The 18,778-nt window shown below is 41.4% G+C and overlaps 1 protein-coding gene across 6 annotated transcripts in view; it reads left to right on the top strand.

The window, feature by feature from the left end:
* LOC134213419 (GTPase-activating protein CdGAPr-like) overlaps positions 1 to 18,778 on the top strand; it is a 174,790-nt gene that overhangs the window by 91,813 nt on the left and 64,199 nt on the right. The window contains exon 2 of one of the 6 annotated variants that reach the window (XM_062692462.1): positions 17,741 to 17,818. The exons of the other annotated variants lie outside the window; for them this stretch is intronic. The gene's annotated coding sequence lies outside the window, so the exon portion shown is untranslated. The remainder of the gene's footprint in view (positions 1 to 17,740; positions 17,819 to 18,778) is intronic. 6 annotated transcript variants of the gene reach the window in all.

The following is an 18,778-nucleotide window of genomic DNA, read 5'->3' as shown; positions in this document are numbered from 1 at the left end:
CAAGAACATCGTGAACATGTAAGAAACTAACACAAAGTAATAGATGAAGCATAGTTTTAATAGCAGACATTTATCGCATAGACTATTTCTTCGTACAAACATCCTAGGATACAAACTGGATGCAAAGTTCATTGACATTTCCAATCAGTTTGATTGCTGCACGATCGGAAGACATCTAACTGTATACATCAATTCTATATATGAGCTAAACCAATCAACCAGAAAAGTGGTAACATTATTTCAGCATTTATTATCGTATAGTGTGAGGCGTAATTAGCGTTGGAGGAGAAATTTTTCCTAATAAATTCGTACACACGTTTGTGGTCCCGCGATGTTAGTTTAAAGAGTGCTCGTCGTATCCATGGCATCAGCTACTCGCACGAATCGATTGTTAATTGGAAAAATGCCAAAGTGGAATCCAAACTGTTTAAAATCAGCAATACGATGAAACGACGAAGGAAATTGTGCGACGGCGATGGTTCGACGGAGAGGAGCAAAACATTTTAATTGAAATGGAAAAACTACCGCATCGATCGCTGCCAACCAATTGGTTCGTGCCGCTACCGGACTGGTCCGGTTGGTCTGATGGCAATGCGTGATGATGAGCTGTAATGGAAAGTGGCAAACCTCTTCGCTTGCGCTCCCCTACGCATCGTCTTGTGTGAACGTTTTGTTACCATAGTGCTATGCAACTGCATTACAATCAATCAATGTGCGTAATGCTTGTGCGCATATTAGTGGATAGAAAGTGAAAACAAATGTTGCATAAACAATGCGTGAGAAATGTAACCCGTCGTACAGAAATTGTCAGATGTTCTCGATAATTTTGTGTTTCCTTTGTTCAAACAGGTCTCTAACAAAAACAATCGAATAATACCTTAAGTTTCTTTGTGCTACTATCGGTTGCTCAACTAGTTTGATAGGACACGCCAAAATTTGTAGTATAACCATTTTATTGAATGCTTGCCATTTCGTATTATTTTAATACAGTATCTGTTTGGAAAAACTTACATTTGTTGTATTAAAACCTTGCAGAATTGTATATGCCAATATTTTATACGATAATTTAAAATTTGGTTTCGGGTGTACAGATCAACTATTTAATATTGTTTTGGAGGGAGCAATACGAAAAGCAGATAATAATAAGTCAAGTGATACCATTTTCCTCAGATACTTCGCCTCGTCCACGACATTGCTGTTATAGCACGTAGCTTTGAGAATATGGATGATGCTTCGGATTGAAGAGGAAAGCTACACTAATCGTATTAATCACACACGAGGTGGGAGCTCGGGACTTGTTCCCGGGCGCCAATGAAAAACCACCACTTGGCGTTTCCCTCGGAAGATGACCGGGCCCTGATACCAGTTCACTGGTTCCCAGCCAGCCCAAGCGGAATCTGCCTAGGGGACGTGGCGGAGGTTTGACAGTGGGCTCTGTTGAATGTCTACAAAAAACCACAGGTCTATAGGCAGCTCTGTACACGCGATCCGTTCCGCTTCCAAAGCACTTCAGCCGGGAGTGCCAACCGGCACATCAGGATCGATACCAGTAAGGTCCTAATTATGGTATACTGGTCACGGCTTACGATAACGGACAGAATCTGGATAGTGGATTGAAAACGACGATTTTGGGCTGACGGTCGTCCTGTTCTACTCCCTGAGTAAGGCAGGGTGACACCGGCTTGAAATGGCGAGTGGGCTAACAGTACGGCCGCCTTCGTCCCGGTAAAAAACCGGAGGAATACGTTCAATACTCGTTCACCAATTTTTCTTGGTGAGTACTAGGCTCGGTTGAGATTTTCCCGAGTGCACGATCGGCTCTGAAAACGGCCATATAAGTGCGTCCGTGTCAACCCTCGCATGGACTTAACTGCTTGCAATGACAATCCATGGAACATTGGCTGGGGTGGAGAGTACATTAGTCTCCATTGCCGGGAAAGGGAGACCAGGCGGGTCTAAAGAACCGAACGCGGGAGGACGCTGCCGCCGTCGCTACTTCACAGGGAGCAGGATGGAGTACCGTAGTTGGCCAGAAGAAGAAAAGAAATAGACAGCTGAAACGAAAAGAGGCAAGAAAAATGGAGCAGAGCCTCCGCCTCGTCAGAAGCCACCAAAGGGGGAAGCCGTACTTGTCAAGGCGAACGACGCGACGTAAGCACGTATGCAGCGCTCCGCAAGAAGGTTAGAGAAGATCCGGAGCTGAGGGACTTGGGCGTTGGGTTGGGTGTAGTATGGACAAGTCGCACACAAACCGGAGATATGCTCTTCGAGTTAAAGATGGACCCTGCGATTGATTGCTCGATTATGCAGGAGCGCATTGCATAATCCCTGACCCCAGCGGAGAGATGCTTCAAATGTTTGAGCTTCGGACACCGGGCAGGGGCTTGTAAAGGTCCGGACAGATCCAACATGTGTTGGAAATGCGGGGAAACAGGTCATTTTGCGAAAGACTGCACACAAAGACCCAAGTGCATGCTTTGCACTCCAGAGGATGGAAATGACCATCAGACGGGTGGCTAAAAATGCCCTGCCTTCAAGAGGACGATCGCAGGTCAACAGTAGTGGAGATAATCCAGATTAATCTGAATCACTGCGAAACCGTACTGCAACTGTTGTGGCAGTCAACAACGGAAACGATGTGCGATGTCGCGATAATTGCAGAGCCGTATCGAGTTCCTCCTGATAACGGCAACTGGGTGACAGATAGTTCGGGAATGGCTGCGTTACAAGTCTTCGGTAAATTCCCAATTCAAGAAGAAGTGGAGAGTTCATGGGCTTCGTGATTGCCTAAATCAACGGCGTCTTTGTATGCAGCTGCTGTGCATCTCCACGTTGCACCGTGGAACGGTTAATCATATAATGGATCACTTATCCAACAAGCTGATCGAACGAAGCCCAGTAGTTATAACAGGTGACTTTTATGCCTTGGCTGTGGAGTGGGGCAGTATAGTGACCAACATAAGAGAATATGCGCTGCAGGAAGCTCTAGCGAAGCTAGATGTACGATTGTGCAATGAAGGCTCCGTGAGCACATTTCGGAGAGACGGGAGGGAGTCTATAATTGACATCACGTTCTGTAGCCTTTCACTGACGACAAACATGGACTGGAAAGTGGAAAGTAAGTGAAGACTACACCCATAGCGACCATCAGGCGATACGTTACCGTATCGGCCAACGAAACAATGGTGAAACGCGGAGAAGGATAACCAGCGAGAGGAAGTGGAAGACGAAAGCCTTCAATAAAGACCTCTTCGTCGAGGCACTTCGATCGTACAGTAGTACCGAGATCGCGTATGCCGTGTAAACTGGAGAAGCAATCGGCGTCCAGCTTACTGGTGGAAAGAAGGACTCAGTACGCTTCGTGCTGCTTGTCTCAGAGCCAGGAGGCGGGCACAGAGAGCGAGGACGGAACCAGAGATAGAGGAGCGCAAGGCGGCGTTCCGGGAAGCTAGGACCGCTTTAAAAAAGGCCATCAAAGTTAGCAAGTCAGACTGTTACAAGGAGTTGTGTCGAGAAGCAGACGCCAACCCATGGGGGGACGCTTATAGAGTCGTGATGGCGAAGATGAAGGGTCCATCGAAACGAGCCGAAAAGTCAAGAAAAGATCAAGCACAAGCACTCGTGGAGGGCCTTTTCCCAAACACGACTTGACCACGTGGCCACCAATACCGTACGGCGAAGAAGAAGAAGAAGAAGAAGAAACAAACGCTGAGTATCAACAAGTGTCCAATGAGGAGCTTGCATAAGCGGAGAAAGCCTCCGGTCTGGATGGAATACCGAACGTGGCGCTGAAAGCTGCGCTCGTGGCATGTCCGGGTATGTTCAGAACGGTGCTGCAAAAGTGCCCGGACGAAGGCAACTTCTCAGAAATGTAGAAGATTCAGAAGCTGGTGTTGCTGCTGAAGCCAGGAAAGCCTCCGGGTAATTCGGCTTCCTACAGACCTATATGTCTGTTGGACACACTCGGGAAGCTCCTGGAGAGGATTATCCTGAATAGGCTTGCGAAATGTACGGAGGGCGAGCGCGGACTGTCGAAGATGCAGTTTGGGTTCCGCAAAGGAGTATCGACGGTGGATGCGATTCGGACAGTGCTCGAGAGCACTGAGAAGGCATCCAAACAGAAGCGAAGAGGAGATCGATATTGCGCAGTGGTAACAATAGACGTAAAAAATGCGTTCAATAGTGCCAGCTTACCCGAGCAACACAAGTTAGACAAAGATGGTTGCAGCAACTTGATTGTGACTAAATTTGATCGTATATGAGTTGCGAAACTATGTGAAACATGTGTGCTGGCTGGGTACCTGTGCCATATCCTGAAGAGCTACTTTCAGAGCAGAGTGTTGGTGTACGACACTAACGAAGGGCGTAAGTCGATGCGGGTTACAGCGGGCGTTCCTCAAGGCTCCATTCTCGGTCCAACTCTTTGGAACGGGATGTACGATGGAGTCCTGAGTCTGCGGTTGCCTATAAAAGTTAAAATCGTGGGTTTGGCGGACTACGTGTCACTAACAGTGATGGGCGAGACACTTGAAGAGGTAGAGGTTGGCGATGGAGACGATAGCAATGATCGAGAGCTGGATGAACGGAGCGAAGCTACAAATAGCTCACCATAAGACGGAGGTGCTATTAGTCAGCAACTGTAAGGCGATTCAGAGGATGGAGATTGTCATTGGTGATCATGCTATTGCATCGATGCGATCATTGATATATCTGGGAGTGATGATCGACGAACGGCTAAATTTCAATAGCCACGTCGATTACGTCTGCGAAAAGTCGGCGAAGGCTATGACCGCAATAGCAAGGATCATGCCAAACGTTGGCGGTCCAAGAAGTAGCACCAGACGCCTACTAGCTAGTGTCTCGTCATCGATACTGCGGTATGGAGTCCCTGCTTGGGGTAATGCGCTGGAAACCAAGCGGAACCGTAGAAGACTGCAAAGTGCGTTCCGGCTGATGGCCATACGAGTTAAGAGCGCCTACAGAACGATATCGTCGGAGGCAGTATGCGTTATCACCGGGATGGTCCCTATCTGCATCAGCCTGGCGGAAGATATTGAGTGCTATCAGCGGAGAGTAGAAGCTTTTTGATAGTGATTGTTGGGGTTCATGGGATACTTAGTAATTTTCAACCCTAAAACAGACTCCATTCAATTTTGGAAACATTCAGCTTTTCAGCAAAATTGAATTCTGACAATAAAATCATTAGATTTTGGCAGCACGAAAAATGTCTTTTGATCAATTTCATTTAAAATTCCGCTAAATTAAGCTTTAAGAGCATCACATTTTTGAGCATATTTCTCCAACACATGTGATGATAACGACCATAACTATGACTCGTAGCTTTTACTTTCCGCTATCCCAATTTACCTCGGATTTCAGATAATCAACGTTGTGACGATAAATCATTTGACCATTATATGGACAACTTAGTGTTTTGCTACGGAGCTGCAAATTGTTGATCATCGTTGTTCACTTCTGCTCTATTACGTTTCTGCTTTCACCAGGGTTTGAGTCACTTCACTTTTTTACTAGACTTAATATTTCCAAGAAACAAACGTGTAAAGCGATGTCGTTTTCATGCGATGTTTGTTGGTGTTTCTTCATTATCCACTTCAATAGCCAGTAATAAAACGAGGTGGTCGCGTGTGCAAAACGTGTACTTCTTCTTCTGTCTAGCACGTGCTCATCTGAGTTCAATAACCTTTACCTTCAGTTGAGCTAACACTAATCTGTTATTATATGCACACGTGCTCCCATTATGTTTTACTGATTTTATGTAAACACTGCCTAAATTAACACAAAGACTGAAGCTGGATATGCTTTTGGGTAATTATTTGTAAGGAGTTTGGAATGTGAGTACATGCGGATGTCATTTGTTTTCTTTTTCATATTAGTCTCCAGTTTTTCGAAATATGTATGATCTTCTTTAACTATATAAACCATCGTAAATTTATGTGGCTGGAAATGGAGGAAATCAAAATGAAGTTATATATTTCCAAGACGTTAATACAAAAGCATTTTGGACAGATAATTCTCCACGAATGATGCGATCGTATATATTGTTTGACAATTACAGCCACCAATTTTCAAGTTAAGTAGATTTCTTACATCATCTTGAATAAAAACACAAACCAAACACAGTTTAAAATTCGTTGCAGCGAAATTAGGCAAAATTGCCTAGGTAATTATCCATTAACATCACCACCACACCACACGAATAACACAGCAGAGAAGCATAACCGTAGTCTATCTGCTGTTAATTCGAACAACTCGTTTTTTCCACAAATGTGGAAGCTGCCCTCGATCGTGACATTTCCTGTGTCCATATAGACAGAGTATTATTTATTTAAGTCTGCTCCATACATATTGTGGAAGTTGTATACACTGAGCGTTCAGCGGCAGTAGATATTCTTATGAAATCGAGGAAATTGCGATAAATTAAGATAATCAACCTGAATTAAAATTAATTAATTCCGTCGTAAACATCATATCGTAGAGCAATGGTGCGCATGGTTGGCTCTGCTGCTGCAGAACACGAAACAACCCTACCCCATACACGTGATGACCGTTGATGGACATTTTCCTCTTCTCTAGCAGCCGCTTTCGGCTGTACAACTCGTCTGGCTACCTGCATGGTGGTGGCTTTGGCGAAGCACTTTTATGTTCCAGCTTTCCGTTCATTCGAAGAGTCTGTTTCCTTGGATAAGTCACTGACCTAATGGTCATAGCAACAGGACAAGTCCGACAAACTGTGCGTACACATATGATCGATCTGCATCAGCACATGTTTCCTACGCGCGCGCGCTATCTTTTACAATCTATGGAAAGAAGTTCTCCTTGCTGATGTCGAGTGCCACGAAAAGAACGCTGACCTTTACTCGAAGCATATCGTATATTTGTGTAGCTTGCTTAACGACTGCGCTGCGCAGTCGATGAGACGATCTTGTACAAAGACCGATTGGAAGGTCACCAGGTAATCACAAGCCCAAAAATCAGGAAGTATCAGTTGTTATGTATGCATTTATGCATTAAAAAGACAGTGAAGTAAAAAACAAATAATCGTTCATCTAGCGGAGTTAGTTTCTTTCTCGTACAATACAACATACAAAAATGAAAAAAAAGTTTCATTTATAAATATATGCATAGAATTTTATAATTATATTTTTCTACGATCAAAATCTAAGATCATTATTAGCGATCCATTTTCAATGGTAAAATATAGCCAGGCCCCCACCCACTCCTAAGAATAAATTTTTTTTTGCGAAAAAAGAGAGGGGGTTTAACACTCTAAAAAATCTCTTACGTGATTAGTGTACAGCTCCTGAACAGTTGAAATTGCAAACAACATTTCCAATATTCGATCAATTTACCAAAGAGTAACAAACATCTCAACAAATGAATGCAAAATATTATCCCCTCATGAAATCTCACAATGCTGACACATCAGTCTGCTCGGCAGTACGGCGTAAAAAGGGGCGCTCGAAATTTTTCAATTTAGACAATCGATAATTGGCTGTTGATAGATCCGATTGAAGTGGCAAGGGAAAGACAAGAAAGGAGTAGTAATATGCGATCTTCGTTGCCAAGTCAACATGAACCGAATCGATGAAGGGTTGGGTTCGGTTGATTGGGTGAAAGTTATTGCTTGTGTACGTGACGAGCAATCTGACCCAATAAGAAGGTCAGTTACTAGTCAATCAATCGTATCAATAGTGCCGGTGCAGTTATTCCGCTCCTCACGAATGGAATACACGAAATAGAAAGTTGCATTTTGAAGTGTGGCACCGCCGTTTGTCTTGTGTCTTGATTGTGTGAGATGCAAGCCACTTGCTGAATGCGATGTGAATGACAGATTCACCATGATGACGATAATGTGGGCTGGAATATGGCGAAAGTAGCGAGGCAAGGCAAAAACGAACGTTTTTAGTGATGTCAGATTAATGACGGTCAGATCATGACGGTGAGTGATGTTGTTTACTTTTTGCGTGTTAAATGCAAAAAACATAAATACTGCTTGTTCGTTGAATATGAATAGCTTTCTCGTCGTATAAACGAATGAATGAATTAATTTTATGACGAGACGGCTGACGAGTAATGGATGCTTCTATCCCCTTCGGATGAGTACCATCCGCACGATTGCAACAGAGTAATGCTTTTGGACAAGACGTTTTGTATGAGCACATGTATAGGTTCAAATTTGGTCAAGAGGCTTCCAAGAGTTGTACCTGGTAAGTAAAACAGGCGCCATCAACTATTAGTGAAAAACGTAGACGCAATCAATCGGGCCCAGCTTCTGCACAGTTGTTTGTGACAGATTATTCTTAAAAAAAATGCTTGGGAAACAATTATCATAATGCTACACTATAATAAATATGCCACACTATAATAAAACATGCATACTTTCCACTCTTTTACTGGTAGGTGGCGCTGGAGTCAGCCAACCCCGCTCAATAGTGACATTTACAATCTTTACATTATTAAAAGAGGCTCCCGAAGCCCGCGGGTAATTTTGTCAAAAATCCTGCTCGTTAAGCATCCACTTGAACTTGACGGATCTGGCTGAAAATTTGAATAACTTCTGGGAGCACAAAATATAATTTTCAGGGGGTTTACGTCTCGAAATAATGATTTTGATTTTTTACATATCAGAGTAGTCTTTGCTTACGGAACCACCCCATCCATTTTAGCCCTTCATACAGGAGTCTGATGAAATACAAACAATAATATAAACAGGATCAAATCATTTGTCAGATATGACCAGTGCTACTGGCAGTTGCCTTGCTACAATACATCATCAATGTATCATCATCATCATCATCACAAGATTGCTCCATCCACAATGTTTCCCATTGTAATTTTCTAAATAGCTCTTCACAGTCTGTCGTAATACCAGTCGTGCAATTGTTGCAATTGTTATTGTTGGTATTAAGCAAGGCAAGTATTTTGGTTCTCGAATAGAGTAATAGTGACAGTCTGCTATAGCAACAAAATTGGTATGGTGATGATGGTTTATCTGCAAACCACTCTCACTCCACTCACTCTCCTAAAATACAGTGGTCATATCACGACAATCATGATGTTCCCAAGAGGATCTCTTTTTGTGATTGATACAGTTATGATACCAAAAATTGTTGATCGATACATAAATATAGCTTTGTGATTTTAGAATCTAATTATTCTAATAAATCTCTGAAAATTGGCCACACTACTTGGCCTACTTTAAAGAAGGAATCACATCCACCATTATAATAATCCGGACAAGCGCCTAATTTTAAAGAAGGGATCACATCATCCATTGCCATAGGCCTAGCAAGCGCCTACCTTTAAAGAAGGGATCGGATCCACCATGACCTTAATCCGGGCAAGCGCCTAGTTTTAAAGAAGTGATCACATCCTTCATTGCCATAATCCGGCAACACGCCTTCTTTTAAAGAGGGGATTATATCCACCACTGTTCTAATCCGGGCATGCGTCAACTTTTGCATTGCATTGCAATGCATTCTTTCCACGAGAGGACAATGTCTTTGTGATATTGTTATCGACGGGTGTTGTATTTACTATTCCGAGGTGTTCCCGCACCACTTAGTCACCATTTAGCGAACGCAAATAAAAATTATGCCAAAAGACCCTCACTTTTAACGTTGGTTACAATTATGCCAAATGTCCGTTATGCCAAATGACCTTATGCCAAATGGCCCGCTCCCCTCCTTAGCCGTACGGTAAGACGCGCGGCTACAAAGCAAGACCATGCTGAGGGTGGCTGGGTTCGATTCCCGGTGCCGGTCTAGACAATTTTCGGATTGGAAATTGTCTCAACTTCCCTGGACATAAAAGTATCATCGTGTTAGCCTCATGATATACGAATGCAAAAATAGTAACTTGGCTTAGAAACCTCGCAGTTAATAACTGTGGAAGTGCTTAATGAACACTAAGCTGTGAGGCGGCTCTGTCCCAGTGTGGGGATGTTATGCCAATAAGAAGAAGAAGAACATATGCCCAGTTCTTATACAGGTTTTGATAGTTTCTTATCCAGAATTGTTAGAAAATCTAACAATCACCGGTTGAGTTTATCATTCAATCATCAACAACATTTTAATTTCAAGACGCGTTTTCATCGTCTAAGTATCCTAACTTTCACATTGTGGTTTGAAGTAGGTATAATTAGTCGCAATGTTGTTCTGATAAACATCTAGTCCTGCTAAGACTCTGTATTTTTGTTCCGTTTCTATTTATTTAAAGGATTTTGTGCTGCTGATTATCACTATAATTCAAACACAATTAGTTGATTGCTAATTATAACTACATTTCAAGTGATTGTCACATACATATATTATCATAGTCCATATGCTCCAGTCCAGCTTCCAAACCATTTACAAGGTAGTCAATTAAGATCTAACCCCAACTAATTATACCAGCCAGCCGGCCAACATGACTAACATCATCGTCAACGTTCAGCAACAGATTGTAACCCATCCCGCGGACGCACATCAAATGCAACTATAACATTTTATGGTCGGGAAGAATTATGATCCGTTCACGTCTCTCCATATGACTTGTTTGGTACAAAACCGCGCTGTCTTGTCTGTCGTTCATCAAAGTGTTTGCTCATGAGAGTCGTACTCTGGATCGCATCAAGCGATCATCAGTCCCAGAAGGAATCGGTACGCAAAGCAGATCAGCAGAGTAGTAAAATTTGCGTTCCGTCAGTTAAACCAGAAATTATTAGTTCGACCTACTTCGGTATGTTTGTTTGTTAAATGCTGTGTAGTGAGGAAGTGCCATCTGTAGCAATAGTGTCACTGGGTTAACAGTAGGTTGGAATATCTACAATGAATTATTTGGTTCTAATTCAGTACCAGTGCAATATTGTCATAAGACTTTCATATTGCCGTCTTATATGGCTAACACCATTTATGCCCAGGGAAGTCAAGACAATTTCCAACCCTGAAATTTCCTAGACTGGACCGGGAAACTCAGCCACCTTCAATATGGTATTTCTTCATAGCCGCTAGGCTAGGGAGGGCCCACGAGTTAGTGCTATCACATATAATTCCTCTACTTGATTTTAACTTTAACTATTTCGACCTCAGCATTGGGCCGTCTTTAGTTATCTCGTCAAATCAAGTCGAGTTAAGTACAAGACAATGAAGACGGTCTTTCTGTTGAGGTCGAAAAACATATCTGGAAACTAGAAAGTTACAATAAAGTGGTGGAACTAAATTGAGCAGTACTAATTTGTCTTATGACAAGTGAAGGTAGCCCACTAAAAAACTCTGAATAATTCTTTAATAAATTATAAAATGCTGCAATTTATGGCTCTCAAGTAAGCCTTATAACGACGGTTTACCCAAGGTGACAATATCCATTCTTTTGTAAATGACTGATCATTTACGTGAGTTACTTTTTGACGCAAACTACGTCTAAGGGGAAGCCTCGGAAACAGAGTGCAAAATGAAAGTTTCCAAATTGGGGATTGTCACGAAACTTTCCACCAATTCGCTAATTGTATTAAAACTATTGATTATCAACGTCGAACTATTGAAAATTTTAATTCTTTCACGCCTGGTAAAAATTTCAGAACCAATCAATTCCGTTCATGCATCCCTAATACGGACATCATATTGCTGTAAGGTACCACGGTACGCACCTTTTGGCCAATCGCTTCGTTTTCCCTGTGCGTAAAAAAGTCGTATCTTGCGCGCGCGGGTCATTTTCGTTCGAGCTTGCATGGCGAGCGGACCGCTCCGCTCGAGCGTGGACCGTCTGGTAGCGATCTAGTAACAACGGCTCGGTGGCGTTCGATGCTTGAGTTTGTGAAAAGATTTATCTTTAGACTGGTGGAAGGTTACATACGATAGCGCGGCAAATATTTTTCGTTTGCAGGAACTACCGCCAACGAACAGCTCTGATGCTGCTGGGACCACTACCGATGCAATAATAGCCACTTTCAATTTGAAGAGAAAATTCGTTTCAAATCAACTATCTTCCGATCTTCCGAAATGGGGATCATGAAAGGACGCTATATACGCATTTATATGCGCCTTCACAACCACTGACAGTAACCCAACGATTATCCGAATCTGAAGAGAAAATTTCACTTCGTACCGCTAAATGGCTGCAGCAGCTACCACGGCTAATAAATTTTCTATAGCAGCCTTTGCCGACGGCCATCTTTGATACCGTTGGGATCGCTAACGAGGCAATCATAGTCATTTAATTTTATTTCACTTTAAAGAAAGAACCGATTTACGCTTCCTGAAATCTTGTTAAGAATTTACAACATTGCGAGAAACTTTCACTTTCAATCATTAACAGAATCCTCGGGAAAGCAGCTTTCTCATATCCAATAAAGTAGTTTTATCAGAAAATGTTTATTTATTTTCGGTTATGCGTCTTTACACCGAGTCTAGCGAGAAAGTTTAACTTTCTACCGTTGAATGGCTATAGACGCTACCGCGGCGAATAAATTGTCTGCAGCAACCACCGCCGACGGCCATCATTGATGCTGTTGGGATCGATAATGACGCCATCATTGCCATTTAATTGTATGTCTCTTTAAAGAAATTACAGTTCAAATCAAATTTTCCGTTTCAAATTAGAGAAGAACTCTGTTCTGAGAAGAACTGATTATGCTTCTTGAGACCTTGTTAATCATTTATAACTACTAACAACAACCAACCGATTGTCCGAATTTTGCGAGAATATTCAACTTCTCATTTCAGATTTTTCTTAATCCACTATTATACACAAGAGCAAGTTTAATATCGAAAGAAGTTTTCATCACATTACTAAGCACAGTCTAATGGTGACTGTCGAAAACTGGATGGCGTCGTTCTTGACCTTTGTGCCGACCGTCGGCAGTTAAATGCCACAGAAAATTATACACAAGGATGCGCCTTTCCAATACCTAGCAATTAAATTTTACCTTCCAATACAGACGCTACCGCGACAATTAAATTCACTGCAACCACCCCCGCCGACGGCCATCACTGATGTTACCATTATCATCAAATTTTTGTTCCTGTAAAGAATATTCGTAACATATCCAGTGCCTTTCATTAAAAAATGATCCTGAAAAGGACCGGTATATACGTCTTGATACATATCCGCTGACGATTGTTGCGGGTGGCCACTCAATGCTTTACCACAATTTTCTGTACACTTGAGTATTGCTGATGAAGGCAACGCAATGATTCTGATTCTGCAGCAACACGCCGAAGAGTACCGCCGATATCGATGCTAGGACCACAACCCGTTGGACGCAACAGACTCCGACGACTGCCACTGGCACTGATGCCGATGCAGGGACCGCTCTCCAAGGAACCTCGAACAATAGGGCTCGCGCGCGAGGGAAAGCTGCTTTCTTGTATTCAATGTAGTGAGCCCAATGCCCAGCTCTTTTGTTATTCTTTGTGGGTGCAAATTTTATGTGTACTCATTACGACTAACAAAGGGGCGGAGCTAACGAGCATAATTTGTTCGAGATTTCGCAGAGAGTAGTCCAAAGCGGTTCCAGCATCGCACCGGCAACCATTTAGTTCGAGATTCTTCGGAGAGCGGTTCCAGTATCAACATCAGTGGTGTTCGCTCGCGAAATTTGCGGATGCTGCAGATCCGGTTTGATTTAAATAATCGGGTTAATACCGTCGTCAGCAACATAATCAAGAATTCGAAATTCATCCAACATTGATGGCAATGGTTGCTGCAGAAATCTCGTCATCGGTGGGAGCAGTACTAAGGTGGCTGTCGACGGATAGTTTCTGCAGAAAATTATTCACAAAGATGTCATCTGTAGCAAATAAGCGGTAAATCATTGAGTGGCTGTCGTCGGCGACAGCAGAATTGTGCATGTGCAATTTCTCATTTTCACTCCCTGTTGACAAACCTATTCTATTTAAAATTTTAAACAAATTCTACTGAACGCTGCCGATGCTGATGACAATCGCACGAGGATTTCAAGCAAAACCGCAAACGCGCGCGGGGCAGCAGCTTTTTGAATTGTCTTGAGACGATGTCTGCGAAGGTGGCGGTCCAAGTATTATCTGTGATGGTCGTCGGAGGTGATTATGACAAATGTTTATGATGAGAACAGATTATGATAATTTTTGGTTGAAATTCGCGATTGTGTCATGTATACAACTTTATATTCACATGATATTACGATTCTGAATGCACTAACAGGTTTTACGTAGTTTACGTCTAGCGGTTGTGTCTTGTACACAACCCTTCTATTTTTTTAAACTTAGCTCATCATATTAGATTCTAATGAATGTACCATTCGACAAACTGTTCTAAAGCTAATTTTCAAAATCTTAAGATGCTTTCACGATCCCAGAAGTTTTTTCATCAGTCGTTTGCCATTGGAAACCATGATTTTTACACACAGCTGTGTAACAAGGACAACTTTAGGTTTTATAACTTGCTTGAAGACCATGAATGACTTTACAAGACTGCTTTGAATGAAGACCTGAATGTCTTCAGCAAAATATTTGGACATTACTCTACCGAATGTTATCGAAACTGCAGCAACAAAAACAGCTCCAGCACCAATTGGAAAACTGTTCTCCGATGCCGGTTACCTCCCGGTGAACAGCAATAAATCTTCATCATGCCAGCCAGGATCATAATTACGACGAAGTACAACGAACGTTCGCTAATTGGAGCATGGTCTCAAATAGCAAATGGGTTGGGTTTAAACCCAACTAAGAAGCGACCCTAAGGAACCCTAATTTGCGAATGTTTATTAGCTTAGACTGACTGTACATATAAATGGTTGCTACTCCGTGATTGATCAGAACTGGTGCAAATTGCACTACGATCCAAGTGAATAGTGGTTGGGATTTACCATCTATTCTCGAAGTGCACGTTTCAGCAACTCGCAAATGTTGATCAATAACGGCGCCGGCCAAGTCCTTACAGACATTTGGTAAAGGGAGGGAATGTTAGTTTGTAGTTATTGTTGCTACTAAAGACCCAGAGTACCTCTGCATCTCCACAATTACCATGAGAAGGAAGAAGTTGTGTTAGTTGGGTGGGGTAATCAGTAACATAAATCGGGATTCACCATGGAAAGTGATGTGACTTATGTACCTTCTACACGACTGTATTAGCATTTCCTTAATTTGTTCAATTGTTCATCCTTCGCGAGAATAAACAATCAATCGCTCAAAGTGAGCAATTGTTCATTTGAACTTCGGATTAGGCGGCCGCGTCATCATTTCTTTAACGTAAGGAAAGTAAAAAAAACGGGAATAAAATTAAAAATAAAGTAATATTCACTGCTGTTCAACCACATTGATAGTAGGCTAGATGTACCAGTTGTGCCTATAGACCAGTTGTCGCATTAGTGCTTTATATGCCAAATGACCAATCATAACACCGCAAACCAAGTTCATATCGATAAAGCATATTCATATGACACGATAATACCTTTGATTTCCTCCAAAACAAGCAAAGCTTAATTGTAAAAAAATGATTTTGCTTAATTTTTGACGTCCTTTGCACCAGTTGTGATCCCAATTTGGCCAGTCCCATAAGAAAACAATGAGATTTTCCGAATAAGGAACCAAAATCAAGAATAGAGCCACAATTGGTGCATGCGTTCCTATTATGGATTAATCAATTTTGAGGATAATAACAAATTTGATTGTGGTTTTCACAGCTGTTCTAAGGAGCAGGAAGTAAAACCTTTCGCTTGATATATGAAGTCCACCCACATGCCTTTTACTTATTTTGAAAAAAAAAAAAAAATTGTCCTTATGTATGGCGACAATTGGTACACCCACCCTAATCGGAATGCTAATGTTATTCAGCAACCCTTATTTTATCTCTATTTGAGGTTAAATAAGGATGTTCGCCAGACATATTTTGGTAATTTACGTTTATTTTACATGTCGTTTATTTGGATTACTTTCGCGCGCGTGTTTGTGTGTCGCATTCCGTAACAAGTATATCGTAATCAAGATCTCACTGGTATTAATCCCCTGATGTGCCGATTGGCACTCGTGTTCGGATTGTGCACTTTGAGCGGCACACGTTCGCTTCCCAGTCAACATAAAATCGTACATGGTACAATTCAAGATGCTGAATTGGAGACGATATACATACATGTTGTATGGAGAAGTACCTCTATCGGCTCCACTTTAACATCCCACACGATACCATATACTGTACTGGGTTTGATAGGACCTGCAAATATACGCTTTGGTGAAAAATTCGAGCAACATATTAGATTTTGTCCGGCATTTGTATGCGGGTCCGCCACTGTGCGACGCTACCTTTCGCTTCAGTAATAGTCGCTCATCCTCCAATCGTTGTAATGCTACTTGCGCCCGAGCTCTGATCGTAGAACTGCTTGATTTGGAAGATATTGCTTCCTAACGGTTCGATGAACATAAAGCCGTGAAATCTGGATGCTTTTTATGAGTGGGTTACTACGCCCAATGTCCTTAATCTTTCCGAATTCTTCGACTTGTTGGCTTCTGGATCTCTTCCAATGCCGCATCGAGAACAGTCAAACCCGTCTACTTACTCAACTTCCCTTCTTTTTACTCCGGTTGTTTCCGAAAATGGTTGACGTACAAAAATACTGCATCTCCACGATCGATTTTGAAGTACGGGCGACAACTTTGGACTAAGCGTAATGGTATAATACCCTGCACCAGGCTCGCTCATATACACTGTAGTCATAGACATAATTAGATGGCATCCTGCTCAGACTCAAAGAATTTAAGACACAGATTTATTTTGACTGACATGACTATTTAACAAATATGCTTCTATTTAGCATTCTAGTTTTTATATAATCCCAAACAAACAGTTTAACCTCGCCGGACAATGTGCCTCGTAAAGTCCCAATTTATATCAATTTGCTCGTCGGATTCCAGAACAGTAATACTACGAAATGCACGTCTTATTCGCAAGTACATACACAACATTACGTGCACTCAGGGCTTACTCTAACCGATCGTATCTGACCTTGGGATATCGTGCTAACAGATCATATTATATTCACACTCAATTGGCGTCTATATGACTTCACATTCCTCGTGAAGAAGCAACTGTAAATATCTAAGCAAAGAAACTTTCAAATTTCGACACGGGTGCGTACGTGTTTATTTTTGTGTTCAACCGACAAACGATCAACCATATTTTATTAATCGCTAGCCCGTTTCATTCGCTTTCGCATTCGCACATGCGAGTCCAAATGTTTGTACATCAAATTTAATTGTGTGTTGTGAATAATTAGGAGAAATTAGGTGTAACCCAGATCTGAAATTTGATTTTTCTAAGTGATCAATTTTGTGATCAGCGTGTCCTACGTGAATTGTATTGTTTTTAACATTAGTGCTAATATTAGGTATTCATGTCATAGGGCCAATTACTTAAGTAAATTAACCAATGGAAGAAACATTGTACGATACAACCATAAACTTTGTTTCTAAACAGTCTTAATTTACCTTACACTGTACAGTTATGTGATGAATTTTGTCTATTGTTTGAAATTTCTAAAAGGTAGACAAAATTTCAATTAGCCATTCGTTGATATACAGTTACTTTCGCAGATTTTTCTTTATTTTAGTTTGTTTCTTGATGATGAGTTCATCATTCACACCTCGCGTTATTTGGAAGGCATATTTGCGTTTACAGAGTCGACAGTGACGAGGGAAGGGTGCATGGTACTAATGGCAAATAAACTGCGCTTACTGATTGCTTCATTTTCTGCTTTCTTCTCTTATAGGTGAGGCCGTCGTTTCTTGAACCTGATGGCATCAGTGGATCCGACTTAATTGCGAATACATGCTATGGATAATGTGAGGTATTTAAATGTGATAATTAGTTAATAGTTAGCTACATTCAAATAAATAGGTGGTTACAATATGGGATTGAATTTACGAATTTTAATACCATCTGGAGAAAGTATGCATTGCTACTGATTAAAGTTTAGCATCTATTACAATATGGGATTGAATTTACGAATTTGTATACTATCTGAAGAAAGTATGAATTGCTACTGATTAAAGTTTAGCATCTATTTAGGTAGCACTTCTTTTCGTTGCCTCGACTTCTATAACTTAACCTCAAAAATGACTTTATTGTTTGAGTATCATTAGTTGTTTACAAATATTAACATACTAGAAATCAAATCAAGAACTCGTGATACATATAATCTATAAAAAAATAAAAAGTGTTCCAACCCGTAGAAGTAACATGATTGCACCGAAGACAGAATTTCCTTTTTCATTCTGCTCCGTTTAGTCAATTCCAAAGATAAACTATCCCGGTGATTTTTTTTTTTTCATTTATTTGAATGAACTCACGTTCTAAACTCTATTTCATAGCTGTTGTTTCCAGAGAAGTAAAAGGAAAACATCCTGAAGTAGCAGGAAGCAGGTTTATGCACATAGCTGTTGCTGCCGTAACCATATTGAATGCAATAAGACGGCTTGTGCAAATATAATTCTCGTTCGAAATGTTTTATTTATATTCGGTGAGGTTATGCTCTATTTCGAATGTTCGTTTTTCATTCATTCCGTAGCTGGCGGTGCTCATTGATGACGGTTCCATTGCATCTGCATGAACTCTTTGCGAAAGCTTGTTTTTAATCAAAAAGGCGGTTCTTTAATAGTTATGCGTTTGTATTATTGTCAGTAGCATAGGATTGTTTTGTTGGAAACTATACTGAGGTCGCTTTTATGACGCATAGATTATCAATTTCCATAAATTAAAAAAACAGCATGGTGTTTCTTCAATGCTTGTGAACTACTTTGGCGAAAAC

Source organism: Armigeres subalbatus, chromosome 2 (assembly GCF_024139115.2).
Source record: "Armigeres subalbatus isolate Guangzhou_Male chromosome 2, GZ_Asu_2, whole genome shotgun sequence".
Classification (NCBI taxonomy): Eukaryota; Metazoa; Arthropoda; class Insecta; order Diptera; family Culicidae; genus Armigeres; species Armigeres subalbatus.
The sequence above is the reverse complement of the archived record's forward strand: the minus strand, read 5'-3'. Positions and strand labels throughout refer to the sequence as shown.